The sequence below is a fragment of the Cryptotermes secundus genome, unplaced genomic scaffold (genome assembly GCF_002891405.2).
Source record: "Cryptotermes secundus unplaced genomic scaffold, Csec_1.0 scaffold215, whole genome shotgun sequence".
NCBI lineage: Eukaryota > Metazoa > Arthropoda > Insecta > Blattodea > Kalotermitidae > Cryptotermes > Cryptotermes secundus.
This window is the reverse complement of record NW_019743150.1, coordinates 474330-495698: the sequence shown is the minus strand read 5'-3', so window position 1 is coordinate 495698 and position 21369 is coordinate 474330. Positions and strand designations below refer to the sequence as shown.

At 43.1% G+C, this 21369-nt stretch overlaps 1 protein-coding gene and 1 long non-coding RNA gene across 8 annotated transcripts in view; both read left to right on the top strand.

Moving 5' to 3' along the window:
• The window catches only part of LOC111873802, a 291936-nt gene that overhangs the window by 10736 nt on the left and 259831 nt on the right, over positions 1-21369 (top strand). The window lies entirely within an intron of this gene.
• Positions 14794-21369, top strand: part of LOC117283039 — a 56330-nt gene continuing 49754 nt past the window's right edge. The window contains exon 1 of the long non-coding RNA XR_004514038.1: positions 14794-15605. This is a non-coding gene — a long non-coding RNA (uncharacterized LOC117283039). The remainder of the gene's footprint in view (positions 15606-21369) is intronic.

Sequence of the window (21369 nt, the reverse complement as noted above, 5' to 3'; positions counted from 1 at the left end):
TCCTTCTGGCTTTTCCACTAATATCCTCTATACATTCCTCTTCTCACCATTCGTGCTACATGCCTTGCCCACTTCATCCTCCTTGACTTGTGAATACCATGCACCAAACAAATTTCCGTGCTAGTTCACTTGACATGTTTCGATCAACAGTGGGACAATCATCAGGAAATATAGGCCTATCATTATTCATGAGTCAGTACACGAATAAAATTGACATTCGATTATCATTCGTCGACGTTTTAAGTTTAATTGATTAAAACTAGAAAGTCGTGTTCCATCAAAACCCTGTATGGATTCCTCTTCTCATGCATGCTACATGCCTTACCTGTCTCATCCTCCTTCACTTGATCATTCTATTTGTTGAACAGTATGAGTTATGAAGCTCCTCATTATGTAATTCTCTCTAGCCTGCAACTATTTTATATCCCTTTTCGGTCCACGTATTCATCTCAGCACCCTGTACTCAAATACCTTCTATTTTCTTCCTTTAATGTCAGAGACCAAGTTTCACACCCATACAAAATTTAATTGAACACGTTAATAAAATAATAAAATATTTAGATTGATTTAGTCTATTAATCTCTTAGACATATGTCAGTGGGTCTTCTTTTTCAGAATAGCATGTACGGTGTTCGAGTCCCGGTAGGGTAAAGATTTTTTCTCGTCTCAATGTCATCCAGAGTAGTTCTAGGGCCCACCCAGACTCTTATCCAATGGGTACCGGGGGATCTTCCCCTGGGGGTAAAGCTGCCTGGGCGCTAAGCTGACCACTCACCTGCAACTGTTGTGGAGGTCAAGAAAACTTGGATCTTTACATCCACAAACCCAGAAGTTTTAATGGCGTGGAGCGTAAATAGTTAAGCACAGGAACAACTTTACATTTTTACTGGATATTGGACTTTTGGTAATGGCACATAGATGTTTGTCTCCCTGTCCTCCTGTCGTCTTTACTGAGGCTTTGATATGGGCTTCGATGACACTGTTCGAAAGCAGGGAATTTACTTCCACCTTAGTTCATGTCTTTTGTTGTTCTTAACGTGTTTAGATCTGAGAGATTACAGCAAGGTAGTGATTCTATGAGCGATCTTTTTGAATGGCTGCTGTTGTCGAAATCTGAGAAGAAAACATTTTCACTGAGTTGCTGGGTTTTATTGTCTAGTAGCTAACAGCGTCCTCAGGTCATGGTGACAGAGATGAAAGAAAACTATCAAATGCAGTCTCTTAAGGTTCGGCCACACAGAGTGCTACGTACGTGACGCACGCTACGTACGCTATGTTCGCTATACGAACAGAAAAATATCTCCCTTTATTGCCAATGTGACTGGCCACACAGACTTCCGCACGCTTCGTAGGCTATGTTCCCGATGTTAGCTGCGTCGCAGAGTGTACACAGCGTATGTAGCGTACGTAGCGAACATAGCGTAGCGCTCTGTTTGGCCGAACCTTTAGTAAATAAGTTCTAAAACTTTGTGACGATGGTACATTGCTACAGGTATCATGTTTTTGGACATTATCCATCGTCTTGTCTTTATTTAAAAAGTGTCCTGTTTATTTTTCAAAACACGTTTCGGAGACTGGATTCTGTCTGCGTCCTCAGGTAAAACCTACTCATTTGGGCAGGCCGCGCCATAGCTGAAACGGTTAGTCGCTGGCTTCCCACCGCGGCGGCCCGGGTCCGATCCCGGGTGGACAAAGTGGCATTGGGGCGGGTTTTCTCCGAGTACTTCGGTTTCCCCTGCCAATCTTCATTCCACCAAATTCTCCATCATCATAATCACCCGGGGCAGGCTACAATAGGCCAATCAGTGGCCGCCGTGCCTAGTGGACCCCCCTCTAAGCGAATAGTCAGTTGGGCCCAATAGATAGAGCTAGTCCCTCTCTCCGGACTTTTAGACCTTTCTACTGCAGCCGTGATGCGGAGTTTGTCTGATAGGGACTAGCTCTATCTCTTGGGGCCCAACCGAGTAGGTTTTACCTGAGGACGCAGACAGAATCCAGTCTCCGAAACTTGTTTTGAAAAATAAACAGAACACTTCTTAAATATNTACGATCACCCTCACCTATCATCTGGGGCTGGTACAATAGGCCAGATGTGGCCGCAGTGCAAGGGACTTAGTCCCACCCCACTAGCAATAAAAAAGTAGATTATGTTAGCATTGTCTTTAAGTAAAGTAAAATTGTTCCTCTGCGTAATTAATTTAATCACTATGCCATGAAGAGGCAAGGGGAAGTGCAGGTATAGCTCCAATATTCTTGATTTCAGCGCTAGATGGAGATCAGCGGTTAGCTTCACCCCCCGGCCGCTTTATCCTGGTTGAAAGAGCCCCTAGAGTGGGTCAAAAGTCGGTATGGAGGCTGTGGTGAAGAGAATAATCTTGCCTTTGTCGAGAATAGAACCCCGGCCTTCCAGTTACCCGTTGCTATACCGTCTGAGTACTACTATAGTGTTTATATATATATTTAATTTTCTTCGATTCCATTTGGTACGTCGGTCATTATTTTGGCCTGTTGTACCAGTCACGGGGAAAGCCGAAGTACTCGGAGAAATCCTACCACAGTATCTCTTAGTCCACCACTAATCCCACATGACCTGACCTTTGTTCGGACCCGGGCCGCCGCGATGGGAAGCCGGCGACTAACCGCCTGATCTAGGCTGCGCCATAGCGGTTAGTCGCTGGCTTCCCACCACGGCGGCCCGGGTTCAAGCCCGAGTCTGGTCAGTTGGGATTTGTGGTGGACAGAGTGGCGCTGGTGCAGGTTTTTTCCGAGTACTTCGGTTTCCCCTGCCAATCTTCATTCCACCAAATTCTCGATCATCAAAATCACCCGGGGCAGGTACAATAGGCCAATGAGTGGCCGACGTGCCGAGTAGACCCAGTTGGATTCCACCCCCCACTATACGAATTAAAAAAATTAACCGCCTCAGTTATTGCACGGCCTATTTATATGTATTACGTCATCGTTTGTATATATTCCTCACGAATCACCTGATGATGGCCTGTCTGGGCCGAAACATATCGTGAGTCGAATAGAAGCATTTGTTTGTGTGACGGTAACCACTCCATGACTTGTCGTCATGGTATTGCCTTAAAATACCTAACGACAGTTCATGGACCGACACACCTCCAGGAACTGTGAGGAATCTGACGAACATGTAACTCAGACATAGGGCCAGACTCACATGCATTTGAATACTCTTCTACTTTTACTGTTTCAAAACAACCAGTAAGCTCAGACTTCTTTTCGGAAAAGACGAGGAGACTTCTGATCATTAGTCCAAATTTCAATTCCACTTGGAGATGGATGACAGCTGTAGTTCGTATTAACTTCAGAATATTTTCTTTGCTTTTCACGTGCTTAACACCCCTTTAAATGCGTAACTTTCACGTGGCATTTCAGAGGTAACGCGGACTAATCATTCAACTCATGGAGCTGAGCCCTTCTTGAGAAGCCGCAAATTGTGCAGCTACTCAAAAATTTCCCAGTATTTTATGGAACCCGAAGGTTCATTATCGTGTTCACAAGAGCCCTCCGCTGGTTCATATCCTGAGACAGTTCAATCCAATCAGTATTATCCCATCCTGTCTCTCTAAAATCCATTTAAATATTGTTCACCCACCTATGCCTTGGTCTTCCTTCTGGCTTTCCCACCAATATTCTGTATGCATTCCTCCTCTCCCCATTCGTGCTACATGCGCTGCCCATCTCATCCTCCTTTACTTGATTATTCTAATTAAACTTGGAAAAGAGTACAAATTATGAAGCTCCTCATTATGCAGTTTTCTCCAACCTCCCGCCACTTGTCTCTTCAGTCCAAATATTCTCCTCAGCACCCTTTTCTCAAACACCCTCAGTCTAGGTTCCTCCGTTAATATCTGAGACCAAGTTTCACACCCATACAGAAACACAGGCAAAATTATAGCGCGACTAATGGAATATTTAATCCAGTAGAAGTTGCTCTGGACAGTAGTTGTCTACGAAATGACGTTTAAACTCTCTTCGCAGCAGCTGTTCAGAGATTTATTGTGTTGTCGTTGGAGGGATATTATAATGTGTATGGAATATTGGCCTGTCGAACGTGCCACGAATCAAAACGCGCTGAATGCAAGAAGTTGGTAGTAGACTGCCTCACTCGCTCGACCGGCCGACCGATTTTTGTTGGACTCTCCTGCGAACTTCATGTTCACTTAGGATTTGATTTGATATTAGGAAATCCAGCACTTTGCTCACAGATTATGGATGTCGTAAAGCTATCCCTGTAAGAGGCCACGGAGGCCCATAGGTTTGTGAGACGTCGAGGCTTCCATATTTTCTAGACATTCGAGTCACAGATGGCGGAGAGGTTGTCAGCCGTACGCGCCGGCCGCCCTTTACACCCCAGGAAGATTCCTGGTACTAATATCTGTTAGAGACTGAGTCGACCCCTGGGCAATAATGCGGCTGGAAGGATTAGGCAAATTAAATAAATTCAATGACCTCATCGAGAATCGAACTCGCGACCTTCCATTTTGTAGCATACTGTCTCAACCAAGTACGCTACTGCACAACCATTCAGTTTCGACGCTCGGTTACTTGTTTATCTCCAAGATTATTTGAATAAGCAGCATCGGTTACAGCTGAACAAAGTATAAACCTCGGGAAATATCTTGCATGTTTTGAAGTTTTCACTGAGCTGACCATGAAGTGCACCTTCTTGATCGTGACAGCGTCACCGAGCTTTCATAGAAATCTTTGGGATAAGAGAGAGAAACCAAGGAAGGAACCACAAAAAAAAAAAAACTATTCTAATACTTTCCTGTTGGTTGCTTTGTCTTCTTTTGCCCCTGAAAATGGAGACAGTACTTTCAACCTAAACGTCGGTGAACTTCTAACGGACTACACGGCGTCAGAAGGTAGTACTATTATAAACGACTTAACAATTACATTCAGGGGTCCTGTTATGTCAGTGTTTCCTTAGGCCTTTCGTGTAGACTGTACTTATTTTAATGTGCTGTTATGGAAAGGGTATTTCTTTGTATCTGTCCATCAGCACACTTACTGTTTGAATCCGTCAGTATACTTAACTTGTAGCGGGTCGGTTGCATTAACAGAGACGATCATGGAACGTTACATTTATTGTAGGGTGGTCCTTTCGAATTTATGATGCCGAAAGGTGATTAAGAAGCTGCAGAATGATGGCGAAACTCAAAGGTCAGAACGTTTGAGGAAACACAGATACTAATCAAGTGGCGAAGTAGGTTTGCTCTCGGCGCTTTGACGTACAAAATAACTCGATTTCCTTTCCCGGAAGAAGCGCCCGCATTTCTCTCAACAGGCCACTACTATACCTGACTGATTTCTGTTTGGATGGCAGAGGTTCGATCCCCATCAGAGACAAAGAATTTCCTTTTCGGCACGAAGTCCAGAAGCCGAAGAGAAGTGGTCTAGAGGTAACCCTCTGAATTCGTGTTTGGAAGGTAGACGGTTCGCGTCTCGAACAGGATTATCCTGATTTGAGGTTTTTTATGGTCTTATTCAGTCCCTCCAGGATAGTATTTCGACAGGTCCCCGACCGCTTCTTTTAAATAAGTTTCCAAATCATTTTTCATCAGTGCTATCATTCGAAGCTATATAGTGTAGAATGTTGCTACTAGTAACCAGCACAAAGGAAGTTCAGCCCGGACTAACAAGTGGCTTTCCGACGGAGATAATTTCAGTACGGCATTCGCCCGGGCTTGAGGTCGTTGCTGTCCTCTTTTGTGCCTGGGGGAAGTCCGGGCTTGAGGTTCTTGCTGTCCCCTACTGTGCCTGGGGATAGTCAGGGCTTGAGGTCCTTGTTGTACTCTATTGTGCCCGGGGTAGTATTCCCACTTGATAAATCGAAATTTACCACATATGTTGACCTACTTCCAGGGATACGAAGGTATCCCTGGAAGGATCTTACCTCCATAGCCATATACGTCTTTGTGTTCGATTATCAGGTTACTTAATGAAGTCGTTTCAATTGAGTAAGATGGAATGAGAGGAGAAATCAATCGATAGTTAAGGGACAGGGACATGTGACAGGGCGATCATGATATGTTACACTCTCTCGACATTTTCAGGGAGAGACTGAGGAAAACTATGAAAATTTAGCTACGGATGGGCTATAAACCTACCGAAATTTGAAGGAGATATCTCCCGGACACAAAGCTACAGCAGCATATGGACTTCTTTGCGTAGTTATTTGATCCAAGAATTGGTTCAACTTCAACATTATGAAGAATTAAAAAAGATAGTCACTGTACTGATAGGGTTATGAGCTGGACGTCCTAGAAATCGTGGTTTGATTCACGGCAGGGGTAAATAATATTTCTCCCCACAAGCTGTGGACCAGCTCTGAGAACCACCTAGCATCCTAGTCAATGGTACTGGGGGTAAGATTCCCCGGACCTGAAGCTGTTTTCATCACGTGCTGAGGTTACGAATGCGTGGAGCTATACCTCCATTCTGTAGTAACGCTGACCTGGGTCCCTGGGCACAAAGGGTTTCAGGGTAATGATACTGTATTTAAGCATCCTGTTGCATTAATATACTGTGACGTGTAGACCCATTGCTAGGCAACGGGTCAGTAAACACATTCCCGCAACACAAGCACACACAGCAATAGGACATCCATTGCTAGGTAACGGACCAGTAAACACGCACTGTTGACAATAGAAGGTGTTTTCTGTGTGAGACGTTGAGGGTCCCACATTTTCTAGACAATCGGCTCAAAGATGGCGGTGAGGTTGTCAGCCTTAAGCGCCGGCCGCGCTTTCTCCCCAGGAAAATTTCTGGTACTCATTTCTGTTAGAGGTCGAATCGACCCCAGGGCCATAGTGCGGCCGTTTATTATGCGTCTCATTTGTGCAGTTCATAAGGATGTAGATGTAGTGTTACTATAATTGGCTGTAGGCTCGATCGCGTCTGTGGTCTAGTGGTCAGAGTTCCTGGCTGCAGATCCTGAGGTTCCGGGTTCGATTCCCGGCGCTACAAGATTTTCTGAGAAGTAGTGGGTCTGGAACGGGGTCCACTGAGCCTCGTGACGGTAATTGAGGAGTTAGTTCAAGAAAACAGCGGCTGCGGTCTAGAAAACATAAATTAACGGCCGTGGGGACCCGTTGCGCTGACCACTTGGCACTCTCTATCCGTTAAATTTGGCACTAACTTCGCCGACAAGCGACGGTCGCTCGGTCGGTATAGTTCGCTTGCGGACTACAGGCCACGGAGTTTGTTTTTGTATTGTTTGCAGGTTCCTCCAGGCTACTAGAACAGTTCTGATGTTGATCGGAAACGGGGCTGAAGACGTCAGCGCTACGGAGGGACCTAACAGTACGCTCCTCTGTGCTGAAGAGGAATTTCAAAATTGAGGAGAGGCCGAAAATCAGGCGCTTCGAACACTGGGTCTGATCTATTCATTGACGAGCCTTCCAATAAAATGTCTAGGAGCATCGGTAACATTTTTTTTAAATTCGCTTAGTGGGGGGTGGAGTTCAGCTGGGCCCACACGGCACGGCGGCCACTGATTGGCCTATTGTACCTGCCCCGGGTGATTATGATGATGGAGAATTTGGTGGAATGAATATTGGCAAGGGAAACCGAAGTACTCGGAGGAAACCTACCCCAGCGCCACTTTGTCCACCACAAATCTCACTTGACCAGACCCGGGTTCGAATACGGGCCGCCGCGGTGGGAAACCAGCGACAAAATTTTTTTAATTCGCTGGGGGGGGGGGGTGTCCATCTGGGTCGAATTGGCACGTCGGCCACTGATTGGCCTATTGTACCTGCCCCGGGTTATTATTATGATGGAGAATTTGCTGAAATGAAGATTGGCAGGGGAAACCGAAGTATTCGGAGAGAACCCGCCCCAGCGCCACTTTGTCCACCACAAATCCCACTTTACCAGACCCGTGCTCGAACACGGGCCGCTGCGGTGGGAAGCCAGCGACTAACCGCTTGAGCTATGGCGCGGCCTTAGGAACATCGGTCGGAGTTCGAGTCTCGGTAGGGTCAAGTATTTTCTCTTTTCCCCTTCCTCCAGACCGGCTCTGGGGCCCACCCAGGTTCCTATCCAACGGGCACCGTGGGCTATTTCCCCGGCGCTAAAGCGGCAGTAGGGCTTAAATAATTAAACACAAGGACAACTTTACCTTTTTAAGGTTATACTGTCCTTGTAACGGAAACGATGCATAATGCTGACAGGATCCTGGACTGCTCCCTTCATGTTATCAGGCTTTCGAATGGTGTTTTGAGGAGGAGGGTACATCTGAAACGTTCGGATAAGGCCGGACAGAGATTTTCAGCTTCGTATGTCTACAGTCAATAAGAACGGGTGAACTTTTAAATTAAAATGCTTCTGTCACTGAGAACAGAGCATATCCAAAATGCTTTATGACAGTGGTATTGTACACAGTGAAGCAGATAACTGTTTTTAATCTTAGGTTCATCCGAAAATTAGCCCACCCACGTCTACAATAAAGGATTGAACCCCCCACCCCCACCCATAAATCTTCATGGTATGGTGTTTAATTAAGCGCAGGGTCAACTATAGCATTTTACATTATTGTCTTTTGGTGTACGACACTTTGTAGTCAGAAATGCAACCTACGTTTCGGAAGAACTCACCGCAACCAACTTCAGAGTCACATCAACAAGTAGCTTGCTGCTTGTTTGTCTTATTCTTGGACAATAAAAATGGAGGTAGTATATTCTTCCGAAACGTCCATGAATTTTTACTAGACTGTCAGGCATCACACGTCACTGCTGCGGAAATCTCAAATCCATCCATCCTTCACAACTTTAACAACTGAATGAGTAATGGGGAGCTTAGGAACTTGTACTCTTTGACAAATATAATTAAAATGATGAAGTCAAGGAGGATGAGATGGGCAGGGAATGTAGCACGCACGGAGCTAACGCGAATGCATATTGAGTGTTGGTGGTAAAGTCAGAAGGAAAGAGACCGTCAGAAACACATAGACGTAGATGGAAATATAATATTAAGGTGTATCTTCGGGAAGTGGAATGGATTGGGGTGAACTGGAGTGAACTGGCTCAAGATAGGGATCAGTGCAAGACTCTTGCGAACACTGTAATTAACCTTAGGGTTCCATAAAATGTTGGGGAATTCTTGAATAACTGCGCAACTGGGGGCTTCTCAAGAAGGGTTCAGCACCATAATGTTAGTTTGTTAGTAAACAGCAGCAGGAATTATAATGTTGAATATCATGTAGGGTATGCTACATCCACTGTAGGAAAGAAGTTGCGTCATCGTCGCGTTAGTGACGTAGGGCGTTACGTCATGATTACAAAGTCGCAGTATTATATTTTAAGCATACTTCTGGTATTTATACACCGGTGGTAAATCCTAGAGCAAGTAGCCTACACCTGACATAGCTTCTGTAAGGATGTCTACATAAGGTGTGACGTACCCTCGTTCATGAGGAAGATGAACTTTAGCTCTCTGTACTGTGAACTGCGGCAAGAACAGTACCTTCCCACTCTTGTTAAATTTAGCATAGAATGCTTCAATTTTAGTCTTTGGCACAAAGCTAGACCGTTATTCACCTGAATACAGTTGAACATAACAGTTTAACTTTATCGTCTGCATCCTGTTGTGCATTATATATATAGTGTCATTATACAACCGTCATCACAAGTTCTTAAGAAATAACCAAAGTTATTTCATTATCATCCGTTTTTTATGTACTTTTGCTACATGTTTCGATCGACTTTAATTATTAATGAATAATGCCGTCTTCTGGAATGTGGCGCCGTGTAGATACTTTGTTAACTGTCGTTTCGGAGGAAAGTATCGCTTCCATCTTCAGGGTGTAAGAAATCCGCGAGCGATGAATCAGTGTGAGCAGGTATTTGTAGACTAATTTCTTATACCCTGAAGATGGAGGCGATATGTTCCTCCGCAACGTCAGTTAACAAAATATCTACACGATGCCATATCCCAGAAGACGGCAATCTTCATAGTCACCGCTGTGAGAAGCTCAGATCTCACATGGATCATTTATGATTACTAATATGGATCCATATAGAAATAGAAGTCAATAACGAATGGTACATTTCATGTAAAATTGCCTGATGATGATCCAGCTGGATCGAATCATGTAGCAAATATACATAAAACCAATGATAATACTGTCACGTGTAGGCAGGGTGCGTGACTTATAGATGTGCTTTGGATTGGATGATTTGGATTTATTGACACCTTATACACCCCAACTAGTAACTACAATTAATTTTAGTGCTACCGTTATCTCCACAGTTAACTTTCACTGTTACAAGCAGATATTTTAAATCCCTGATAAACAACAAAACAGAAACAAACTCCGTGGTTTTAGTCCGCAAGCTAACTATACCGACCGAGGGACCACAGCTTGTCGGCGAAGTTAGTGCCAACTTATGCGAATAGAGGGTNATATTATATATATATATATGTGTGTGTGTGTGTGTGTCTTGTATGGTCTCGTATGACCGAAACATATCGAGGTTTTAAGAACATGTAATCAACATAAGGAAATGAACCAGTGTACTTAGATGGAAACGAGCGTCTTATTTTAATATAGATAGTATATCCTCAAGATAAACCTCTGAAAACGAATTTTACCATTCAGTGGGATAGGTCAGTCGGCATAGCGACGGGATACGGGCTGGACGGCCAGGTTTCAATCCCCGGCAGGAAATTTCTCTCTACAGCGTCCAGACCGGTTCTGGGGCCCATCCACCTTCCTGGCCCTTAAATACGGGAGCTATTTCCACCGTGATAAAGCGGCCAGAGCGAGAAGCTGATCACTTATCTCCATCTAGTGCCGAAATAAAAAATGATGGCTCCATACCTCAACTCCCCAACCCGTCTTAATGGCGTATTGCTAAATCGATTAATCACAGGAACAATTTTAGTTGTTACCTTTATCGTTTAGACCTCAAGGTTTTGGTCTCATTCCCTTTTACTGCCCATAAGGTAATTGCTGTAAACATGGTTAAGGCCTATGTCTGTTCCCCCACCCCGGCGGACTATTGTGTCAACACTCCCCCCACCTCCCCTACCCACTCAGGAAACCAAACAATCGGGTAGGAATAGCTATAAGCTATGCGATGGGCCCAACAGCACATACCGGCCTACTTTGGTCAGTGGGCTACTTGACCCAGGCTACCTGACTCCACCCACATTTTCCCACGTTCAACCAATCCCACGTCACTCCCCTCCTAGTTGTCTTCTCCCCTCTCCAAAACTAACAAAGATTTGCAATCAGCTGTTTCGTTGTCACGTGGGTTTCTCAGGTCCGCATGAGCGCCTCTGCCTTCTAACCTGCACAAAAACCATTATGCAATACTCTGGAGAGGCAATGTTACATGTTGTGATAAGCGTGATGTAGGAAGTGTTTTTTTTTTTTTTTTTGGAGAGCTTGTGGCCACTCAGCCAAGCCACTCAGCTACTGAGCAATATTCCTGTCATTTATGCAAACCTAATTTCATTACAGTGATGATTTCTCTTGTAGGACATGACGCCGTCTTGATAGATCGTTACCTAAATTTCACCAACCTGCTGCTTCCCTCTTCAGGATGGAAACGGACAATGACCTTTCTTTTATCACTGAATGTTCTGTTGAAGATAGCGTTGTCCTCCCGAGAACGTCTGTTCACCTTTGTAGCAAATTACACGGCGTCAGAAAGCAGTGGATCTAATCTTCATAGTTAACGCCGTCAGACACTAAAATTTCATTACCGCATTCACAACAGCTTTACACTGACCATTACCCTCAGGCAGATGAATGCGTTCCTGGTCGTCACGCCTAGATCCATCTTAATATTATCCCATCTACAGGAAGGTTCTCTTCTAAAATTTTGTGTGCATTTATCATCTCTCCCAGTAGTGCTATGGACCCTGGATAGCTCAGTCGATATAGGGACGGGTTACGGTCTGGACGGCTGGGGTTCGATTTTGTTTCCTACTCCACAGCGTTCAGACCGGCTTTGGGGCCCACCCATCCTCCTATACAAAGGGTACCATGGGTTCTTTCCCCCGGGTTGAAGCCGCAGGGTCTTGATGCTGATCACTCACTTCCATCTAGTGCCCAGGTCAAGAATACTCACCAAATCTTCATGGCATGGTGCCTAATTAACTGAGCACAGGGACAGCTTGGCCAGTGCCTTCGCCAGCCCAAGCATTGGGATCATAGGGTTCGAATCCCACTCGTGACATGAATATCTGTCTATGTTCTGTATTTGTTTTTTGTCATGTGTAAGTACGGGTCTTGCTTCGGGCTGATCTCCCCTCCAAGGAGTACTACCGACTCTCTGTAGGATTCACAATTTCATAATACTGAATGGGAAGAAGGTAGAAGAAAAATCTTTACCTTTGCCTCCTCCAATGCATGCTTCTAGCCCAGCCCATACTACCTTCTTTAAGTTGATGGTTTTACTATTTTGTGAAGACCAACTAAATACATGGTGCTATACCATGACATGGCCTATTTTAAAGCAGGTCTTTACTTCAGTTACATGTTTGAGGTTTACGCGTTTTCATTCTTTGAACATTCTACAGCTTGGAGATACGGTAAAAGTCAAGACATTGTTTTCTTATGCTGGTTCAATTGACACACAAGACATGTACACGACATGGGAAGCTCTGTACATTCTACACTTCGGCATTGGGGTAGGATGAATCAGTCATCGCTCCCCAAAAGTTCGGGGATTGGACTGTATTGGCGAGAAGAGAAATCTCCGTTCCTGTTGGGAATCGAACCGAGGCCGGTCAGTTCGTATGGTTTAAGAACATGTCGACATGTTTAGATCAAGATTTATGTAATTGAGGTTAGGCGCGGAATCGCGAGGCCGCCTGTAATGTAACTCAGTTTTTTTTCTGTCTCTCTTCCTTTCGTCACTGCTAAAAGAACATTTGATGCGTTTCCATCTGACATTCGGTAAGTCTCCACACGCCTTCTTCAATTTCAGTCACCGCTTTTTATACGATATTTAGACATCAGCTGGTAAATGTTATATGCCAGACAGCCTTGAAAGCGAGTCCAGGCTGGGTTTAAAAAAATGAAGTTATCCCTGTAACAGGCCGTGGAGGCCATAGGGTTGTGAGACGTCGAGGCTCCCACCTTTTCTAGACACTCGTCTTACAGATGGCGGTGAGGTTGTCAGCCCTTTACCCAGGAAGATTCCTGGTATTCATTTCTGTTATAGGCTGAGTTGTCCCTAGGTCCATAGTGCGGCTAGAAGGATTAGGTCATTTGAAAAATCCAGTGACCTCATCTGGAATCGAACCCGCGACCTTCCAGTTTATAGCTTAGTGCCTCAACCAACTACGCTACCGTGTGCCGTCAGTCCAGGCTGGTAACTAAATAGATGGTAGTGTTAGACCTTTGTGAGGTCACGAAATGTTAACAGCGCAGACATGGAAATAAATTTAAGTTGAAGAAGAGTATAAATAGGAAGAAGCAGGACATGAAGAACGTTGAGAAGAAGCAGGGAGACGAAGAAGAGGAAAGAGGACTAGTATAAGTTGGACAGGATGAAAAATAAGAGGAAGAGGTAGAAGAGAAGAAGATAATTACAATTTTATTTTAATTTCTTGGAAGTGGAAGGACGGAAATCGGGAGTTTCTTTGCCGTGTTTACAAGAGCCCACCACTGGACCCTATCCTGAGCCAGAAGAATCCAGTCAACAGTATATATTTACAATTAATCTTAATATTATCCTTTCATCTAAGTCTGTATCTTCCAGGTTCTCTCCTTTCTTCGGAATTTCGGACAAATGGTATAAAATTTTCCTCTGACTGATATGTGCCGCATGTTATACCCATTGAAAATTATTAATTTAGTCGCCTTGGTGATATCTGATGAACTGTACAAATTATGAAGCTTCTCGTTATTATTATTATTATTTGTTTGTTTACTTGGCTGCATTATTGTGTTTCCCTCCAGTGCTTTCCTGCAATTTGTTTTTGACATTATGTTGTGTTTGTCCATAATGTAATTACTTGAATCTACCTTGTGCTCTGTCTGTAATTGGCCTTGCGGCTGTTGACTCGGCACATAAATAATAAAGAATTGAATTGAATTATGGCTCTGCAGCCCTTTGTTGGTACTTGGCCGTTTTTTCCTCAGTTTCTTGATCTATACACAGTCGGTAGGACTCCTTGGACGGGGGATCAGCCCGCCGCAAAGCCACTACCTACACACAGAATAAAGCAAACACGAATAAACGCCCACAGTAGAGACTTCTATGCCTCGAGTGGGATTCGAACTCATGATACCAGCGTTCGAGCGAGCGAAGACAGTTCATACGTCAGACCGCGCGGTCACCGTGAGCCGCTAGGCTTCTCATTATCCACGTAATTTTGTTCGGCCCCCCTGTTACGTCCACCCAAAGAAAAGAAAATGTTTGTCCATTCCGGTCGCGTCCTTGTCCCCAGTCCTTTACAACTGTATATCTCGAGAATGCGTGAATATGAAAGGGATAATTACTGTTCTGTTATTCACTCATTTCCTGACGAGCTATGGCATTCTGTTAGTATCAAACGACACTTCTCTTCGTATTATAACATAAGGTGAGGAACCTCCCCCCCCCTCCACTAACAACTCCAACTTCCCCCTCCATAGTATTGGAGTCATAGGTAAGGAAGGTTTCCAGGTCGGTCAAATTGGGAGACACACAGGACCACCGCAAGATTTTAAACTTCCGGGGGTCCTCCCCCTCCATTGTTCCCCTCTCCCATTCAAACCCTCCCTCCCCTCCGACCGTGTCTACGCTCCCGCTAGCCGCACGTAATGAAACTCGGGGCCCAGGCAAGACTGGCAGCAAGTGTTGGGCAGATCTCGGACGGAGAGGTACTCCAGGTTGCAGCACTCAGAGGAGTGTGCGGTCGTGTATGAACTGTGGGTGACATCTTTTACTGGCAACGTGCAACAAGTTTTCGTTCATATTATTCCAAGGAGATTCTTAATATAGGGGAGAGGAAGACTCGATTGTCATTGCTGTACGAGTACTCAGGCATAATCCACACTGCCAAGTGCCTTAATTTATACCTAATTGAACGTTTTAATATCAGAATGAATCCCAAAACATTGGATCCTACTGGCCTCTACTAGTCCACGAGGTGTTCCTAGTTACCACAAGCAGAAGAGGCTTCAAGACTAAGCATCAAGCTGACAAACTTTGGCTGTGTCACCAGAAGAGAAGCCGACACCATAACCATGGACGATCCAACACATCTTGACCCCACTGGGCTGTACTGAGGAAGGGCAGGATTGACAACATCAGGAGGCAACAATGAACATGTTTACCGAGCTGCATCATGTAACCACATTTTTGAACTGAAGGGACGGACCATTTTCTTCCGGAAAATGATAGGGGTTAACAAGAAATCCACACACAACATACGAAGGAAGAAGAAGAAGAAGAAAAAGGAAGTAGGGACATGTGACGAACGTGCGTATCTGATGAAAGCCAGGGCGAAGGGAGCTGGGGGGGCGAGAGACGGCAGTGATCAGCTGTTTCTGCTAGCTCCTGGTCGCCCGACCCAGAGGAAGACTGCCAATGACTACATCAGGGTTGTGCGACCACGTGTCCCGGCTTTTGGTAAGCCTCTTCAGAACCAATATTTATTATTTATAATGTAATGTTATGTATGTGACGTAACAGGTATATCATGTGTTTTGTCATGAAACAGCTGTTGAACACGTATTTTTTTAAAAATATAATTGTGTTACCATTTGAATATAAGTACGACATACACTTTCTGTTTAACCCTTTCCATGCTGTGTATGATAGAGGTTATTGAAGTAGCTATTTATGTTCTTAAAATATTGGTGAAAATTGTATTTTATAATTATACATAACTTAATCTGCTCGCGAATAAATATATTGAGTTACCACTGATACAAACACTTCCGTAGATATTGCAGGAAATAAACTGGCTCAGCTTAACATGGAAAGGGTTAAAATTATGCTCTCTGCAAATGCTATATTAAGTCAACTGTTAGATTGTATGACATTTGGGTAGTGAGACGAAACGACAGTATGCAATTTTGCTAAAAATTTAAACATGGGTTTAATTAAAATTTATGTTTATAATTATGAACGTAGCTGATGTGTTAACTTTATTTAAAATATTTAAAAACTCCGCATTATGGAGACTTGAAGTTTCTTGAACGGGCATTGACCTTTCATATTCCGGAGTAGTGCTTGCTTGGTAACTAGAGAGAGTGAGAGTGTTAGATCAGATACTTCTGGTTTCGCTGCTGTCCTAGCCACGTTGTCAAATTATTGGTTGTAATAAGCATGTGTGTACCAAGTGCTGTAAGAAATCCCTGTTATGTACACAAGTCCTTATCTCTTCGAAAATCTATAAACTCATCTTCAGTAAAGGGCAGCTTCTTATATAAGATGTAGATTAACCCTTTGAAGCACGAAGTTAATCAACGTAATATTTAAACATGCAGTTCGTACCTCACAGAAAACACTTAAGGTTAATGCTTCTGTAGGGAAATTGTTTATTCTTAAGAATCGTACAAAACTCATAGGAGTAAAGTCGAGAACTTTTAAACGTTAAAACAGATGGTAAATATAGTTACTACTGTGCTTCAAAGGATTAAGACATATTTGTTTAGAAATGTGTGATTTGTTGTGTACTCACGCTTGTGAGAGTCTACAATAAACTTAATTGATCTGTATTTTTTTGCACACATTTCGTTGTTACCAAAACAGTATATTGTGGACAAAATACAACGAACCACACTGTAAATCGCACATAAATCCTTAACCTTTTAAGAACTAACAGTCGGACACGGAAATTGTCGTTTCCGGGACCGTACGTCCAAATTCAGAGAAAAATTAATGAAACTTTTTTTTTTTCCCCCGCAAAGTAGGGTTTTGCTTATAGCAATATGGTTTGACATGGCGGTATTCGCCAAGTATTCTATCCGGGAATATATATATGTATCCAGTTTTTAAAAGGTTAAATATTTTACTAATAGCGGCATTTGTGAGTCAGTGGTTGTGATTTGGGTGTGCCACGCTTGTTATTGCCTTTTTATATGAAACTGTCTTGTGACTGATACCAGTTTGGATATTACAAATTGTTATCGAAGACAAGCGTGTAACTTTGTGTTACTGCATAACATTAACAAAGCACTAATATTTTGACGTTATTAGACGATACTGCTGGAGTATTTTTTTATTACCAAAACATGTAAAATATTTTCAGTGTCAGCACTCTGAAATGTTACGCCTTTTGAACCCTTTACCGCCCACGAAAGAGAGATACGTTGCTTTGAAAGTGACCCTTCATTTTTGGTGTGTGATATCAACGGAAAGAAACCTGGCCTGCCATCTCTCGACACCATTTGGAACTTTATGCAAGTTTACTGGAAGCACGTTATTCCATTTGTGAGGTTCCGCATGGAAATAGCGTAACATTTTGATAAATTTTGATGAGTGGTTGAAAATATTCCTTAAATGTTAAATAACACCAGCAGTACTGAGACGATACAGTTGACACCAGTGTCAATAGGCCCTCCCAATGTCGAAAATAACTTTCCATATATGTCCACGCATCGCATATACGTATTCCAATTAGTTGATGAAATTTATATTTACTAAACTTATTTTTTCAAAAACAGTGCTCTCGTTTTTATGAACCGGGATAGCTCGGTGAGTGAGTGGTTACGTTCTGGACGACCGGGATTAGGTTCCCGGTAGAGACAAGGGGTTTCATTTCGCCACCTTCCACATCAATCCCAACTCTTAAGTTAACCTTTTAAACTGCTACAGAAACATCGATTATAGGGTTAAAGTGGCCGGAGCTTTAAACCATCCACTCACTTGTAATTCCGAAATTACTCAATACGTCTTAACGGGATAATGCTTAGGCGTAGGGGCCGATATTTCCAGTTTTCATGTACTAAAATATGTTAAACCCAAGCAAAATTAAACACTCTTGTCGAAGAAGGCGATTTAAAATAATGGGTATACAGGAGGAGAATTTTGTGGCTGTAGGGGAAACCGGGGTAAAATGATGCAATTAACACGATATTCAGCTCGTTCATAACATTTTATGGTTGCAATCCCAAATCTTGTTTCATCACTGCCACCAACATGAGAGATTCCTAGACTTATACATGCAGAGTCACTTAATTTTGTGTGTATATTATTATTATTATAATTATAACTATTATTATTATTATTACTGAAGTGTATGTCATTTCTGTGAAATGATTATTTTTTACATTTAAATAAAAATTATGCATTGCAGATATGAATTTCATTGCTTGATTAGCAAGTAGTTTTACAGGTTCCATTCTTGAACCTTATTTCATCGTGATATTTACTTTGGGCGTAATTTCCAATCTTAACCCTGGTCCTTTCTTGAACCTTTCACAAGATCATTGCAATATTATTATCTTAATGACATTTTATAATATTTAATAACATTTTAAAGTATAAAAACTACACTTTTATTGAAGAACATGTTTTAGGTGCCTTATTTTATTTATTTTATATATCATTGTTGCATTATTGACAGTGTACATATAACTGAATTTCACAAAATCAGTTCCGGTTACCGTTTCACGTAAATGATCGAACCTTGATTGTAATATCTTTACATTATCACATGTGTTAGACCTTGTGACCTAGCGTGTGATATTCTTTGGAAAACAGATGCATACCTTTACCATCATTGTACTTTCCAGATATCGTGACTTTTTCTAATTCCCACGCATATCATCTACATGTAGTAAAGCCCTTGAGAAGCTGATAGTTCCTCGGGTGGTCAAATTTTCCCGCCTCTAATGGAACCCAAATATGTATTTCCATGCTTACAAGAACCCGCTGCCTATTTTGAGTCAGTTCAATAGTATCTTTCAATATTTATTTTAATATTATACTACGATTTACCATTATGTCAAGTTCTTTTGTCCATTAACGTTCACCAAGTAAAATGTATACATTTTCCACACCCCATAAGCGTGCTACATGCCCGTCTCATCTTTTGATTTTTCACTTATCAGGCTGTTTCAGGTGCTAAATTTTTGACTTGTACTTAGGAGGTAAGTTGTAATCTCGGAAGGGACACTGACTATCCTGACTCTAGATTTTCCCTGGATATCCTCAGTCCCTACAGGAAGATGTCAGCCCAAACCGCTTTCTTTTACACTCTTTCCAATTCATTAATCGTTAGATTATGATTCGAAACTGCATATGTTGGAACGATGCCGCCATTAAATAATAAATACATTGGCTTGACAACCCAAATGTATGTCCAAGAGATCAACTTATGAACTGTAATTTTCTTTCCGTTCAGTATTCTGTTCAGTATTGTATAGTTTTTAACAACGTTGAGATAGGCCTAATGGACAGTTTCTCAAACAAAAATAAGAAAATGTAGCTAAAGCAATAGAGTTATGTTTACGCCAAATTAACACGAAGGTCAATTACATCCCATACTGCAAGGAGGACCTCAAATTTTAAACCAGCTTGTTTCACTGCACGCAGGCGTAAAATTTCAAGCAGAAAGGTAAGCAACTTTCTCCGGCAATTTCCGTGTGAATAAACGCTGCAAGCGGGATTGACCTAGTTTAGAATAGCGAAAAAAGAAATATATTTTCAACCCTGTAGGTATTGTGATTTACAAATTTGAGTTTCAACAAATGTTTCCATGTTCTTAAGCACATAAAATGAATGCACGATGGAGAATGTCGATTATCTGGCTCCATAATTTGATGAAACCTGTTGGACTGTCATCACAAATTTGAAACTTCTGAGAGGAATTCAAGGATCACATCACAGCTTATGGTCTACGAGCCGGTGGTGGTCTATGAATCGCAGATGAAGTCTGAGGTGTAAACGTAAAGCTCTCACGTCATGAAGACGTATGGAGGGAGGGGTTGTATAGCTGCAATCATTCTCAGCCTTTCATAGATGGCTATACTCCACTTTACGTCCCGACTGTTTTACCTCCGGGGAGGGGCCTCCTGATGTGCTTTGGATTGATTTGATTAATTTCATAGCCGGTCAGGACGTTGTGGAGAAGAGCAACATCTTTGCCCCTGCTACGAATAGAACCCCGGTCGCCCAACACGTAGCATATTCACTCTACTGAATGAGAAAAGCATGACGACTTGTCGAGCTTGTGAACCACGTGAAGATGCTCTTTCTTTCCAGTCGCACCAGAATTGGAACAAACAAATTTATGCCAAAAGGACGTATTTTTAACTAGTGTAATTTGCTGTAAAATAACGCTATCCCTGTAACAGGCCGTGGAGGCCCATAGGGTTGTGAGACATCGAGGCTCCCATATTTTCTAGACAATCGGCTCACGGATGGCGATAAGGTTGTCAGCCTTAATGCGCCGGCCGCCCTATACCCCCAGGAATATTCCTGGCTGAGTCGACCCAGGGCCATGGTTCGACTGGAAGGATTAGGTCAATTGAGAAAATATAATGACCTCATCGGGAATCGAACCCGTGACGTTTCGGGTTGTAGCATAGTGCCTGAACCAACTGCGCTGCCGCATGCGCCATAATTTGCTATGTAAAATCCGTTATTACTATTATTATTATTATTATTACGCAACAGAGATGATGTTTCGATGCAAATCGCAATTTAGAGAACTGAGCTAATGCACTATATAGTGGAGCTCCGCTCGATACCTGCTTCACGCCGGTTTCTTTACCTGGGTTATTCTTCGACTCTGAAGATGGAGGCGATGTGTTCGTCCGAATCATCGGTTGACTTTCAGCGGACTACGCGGCACTATATACCACAAGATGGAACTCTTCATAACCACCGCTGTCAGAACCTAAACTCCTATTTTTATATAGTGGTGTCTCAGCTTGGGGCACGCGGTAGCGTAGTTGGTTGAGGCACTATGCTGCAAGCTGATAGGTCGCGGGTTCAAGTCCCGATGAGGTGGTTGGATTTTTTCAATTGACCTAATCCTTCCAGCAGCACTATGGCCCTCGGGTCGACTCAGCCTCCAACAGAAATGAGTACCAATAATCTTTCTGGGGGGAAAAGGGCGGGCGGCGCGTAAGGCTGACCTCACCGCCATCTGTGCGCCCATTGTCTAGAAAATGTGGGAGCCTCAACATCTCAGAACCCTATTGGCCTCCACGGTCTGTTACTGGGATAACTTGATTTACACTGCTTGTCTCTTCAGCTTAGCAAGTATTTCACAGTGGACCCCCCCCAACTGTGAGTGTGCTTTCTAAATTATACATTGCGTATTTTTTATATAATTCTTTTCGAAACTTCGCGGCCCGTCTGTTGAGAACCACTGGGAAGGAGAATATCAAACGGCGGCGTGTAACGCCGAAATAGTGACTCTTACTTCCGCTACAAT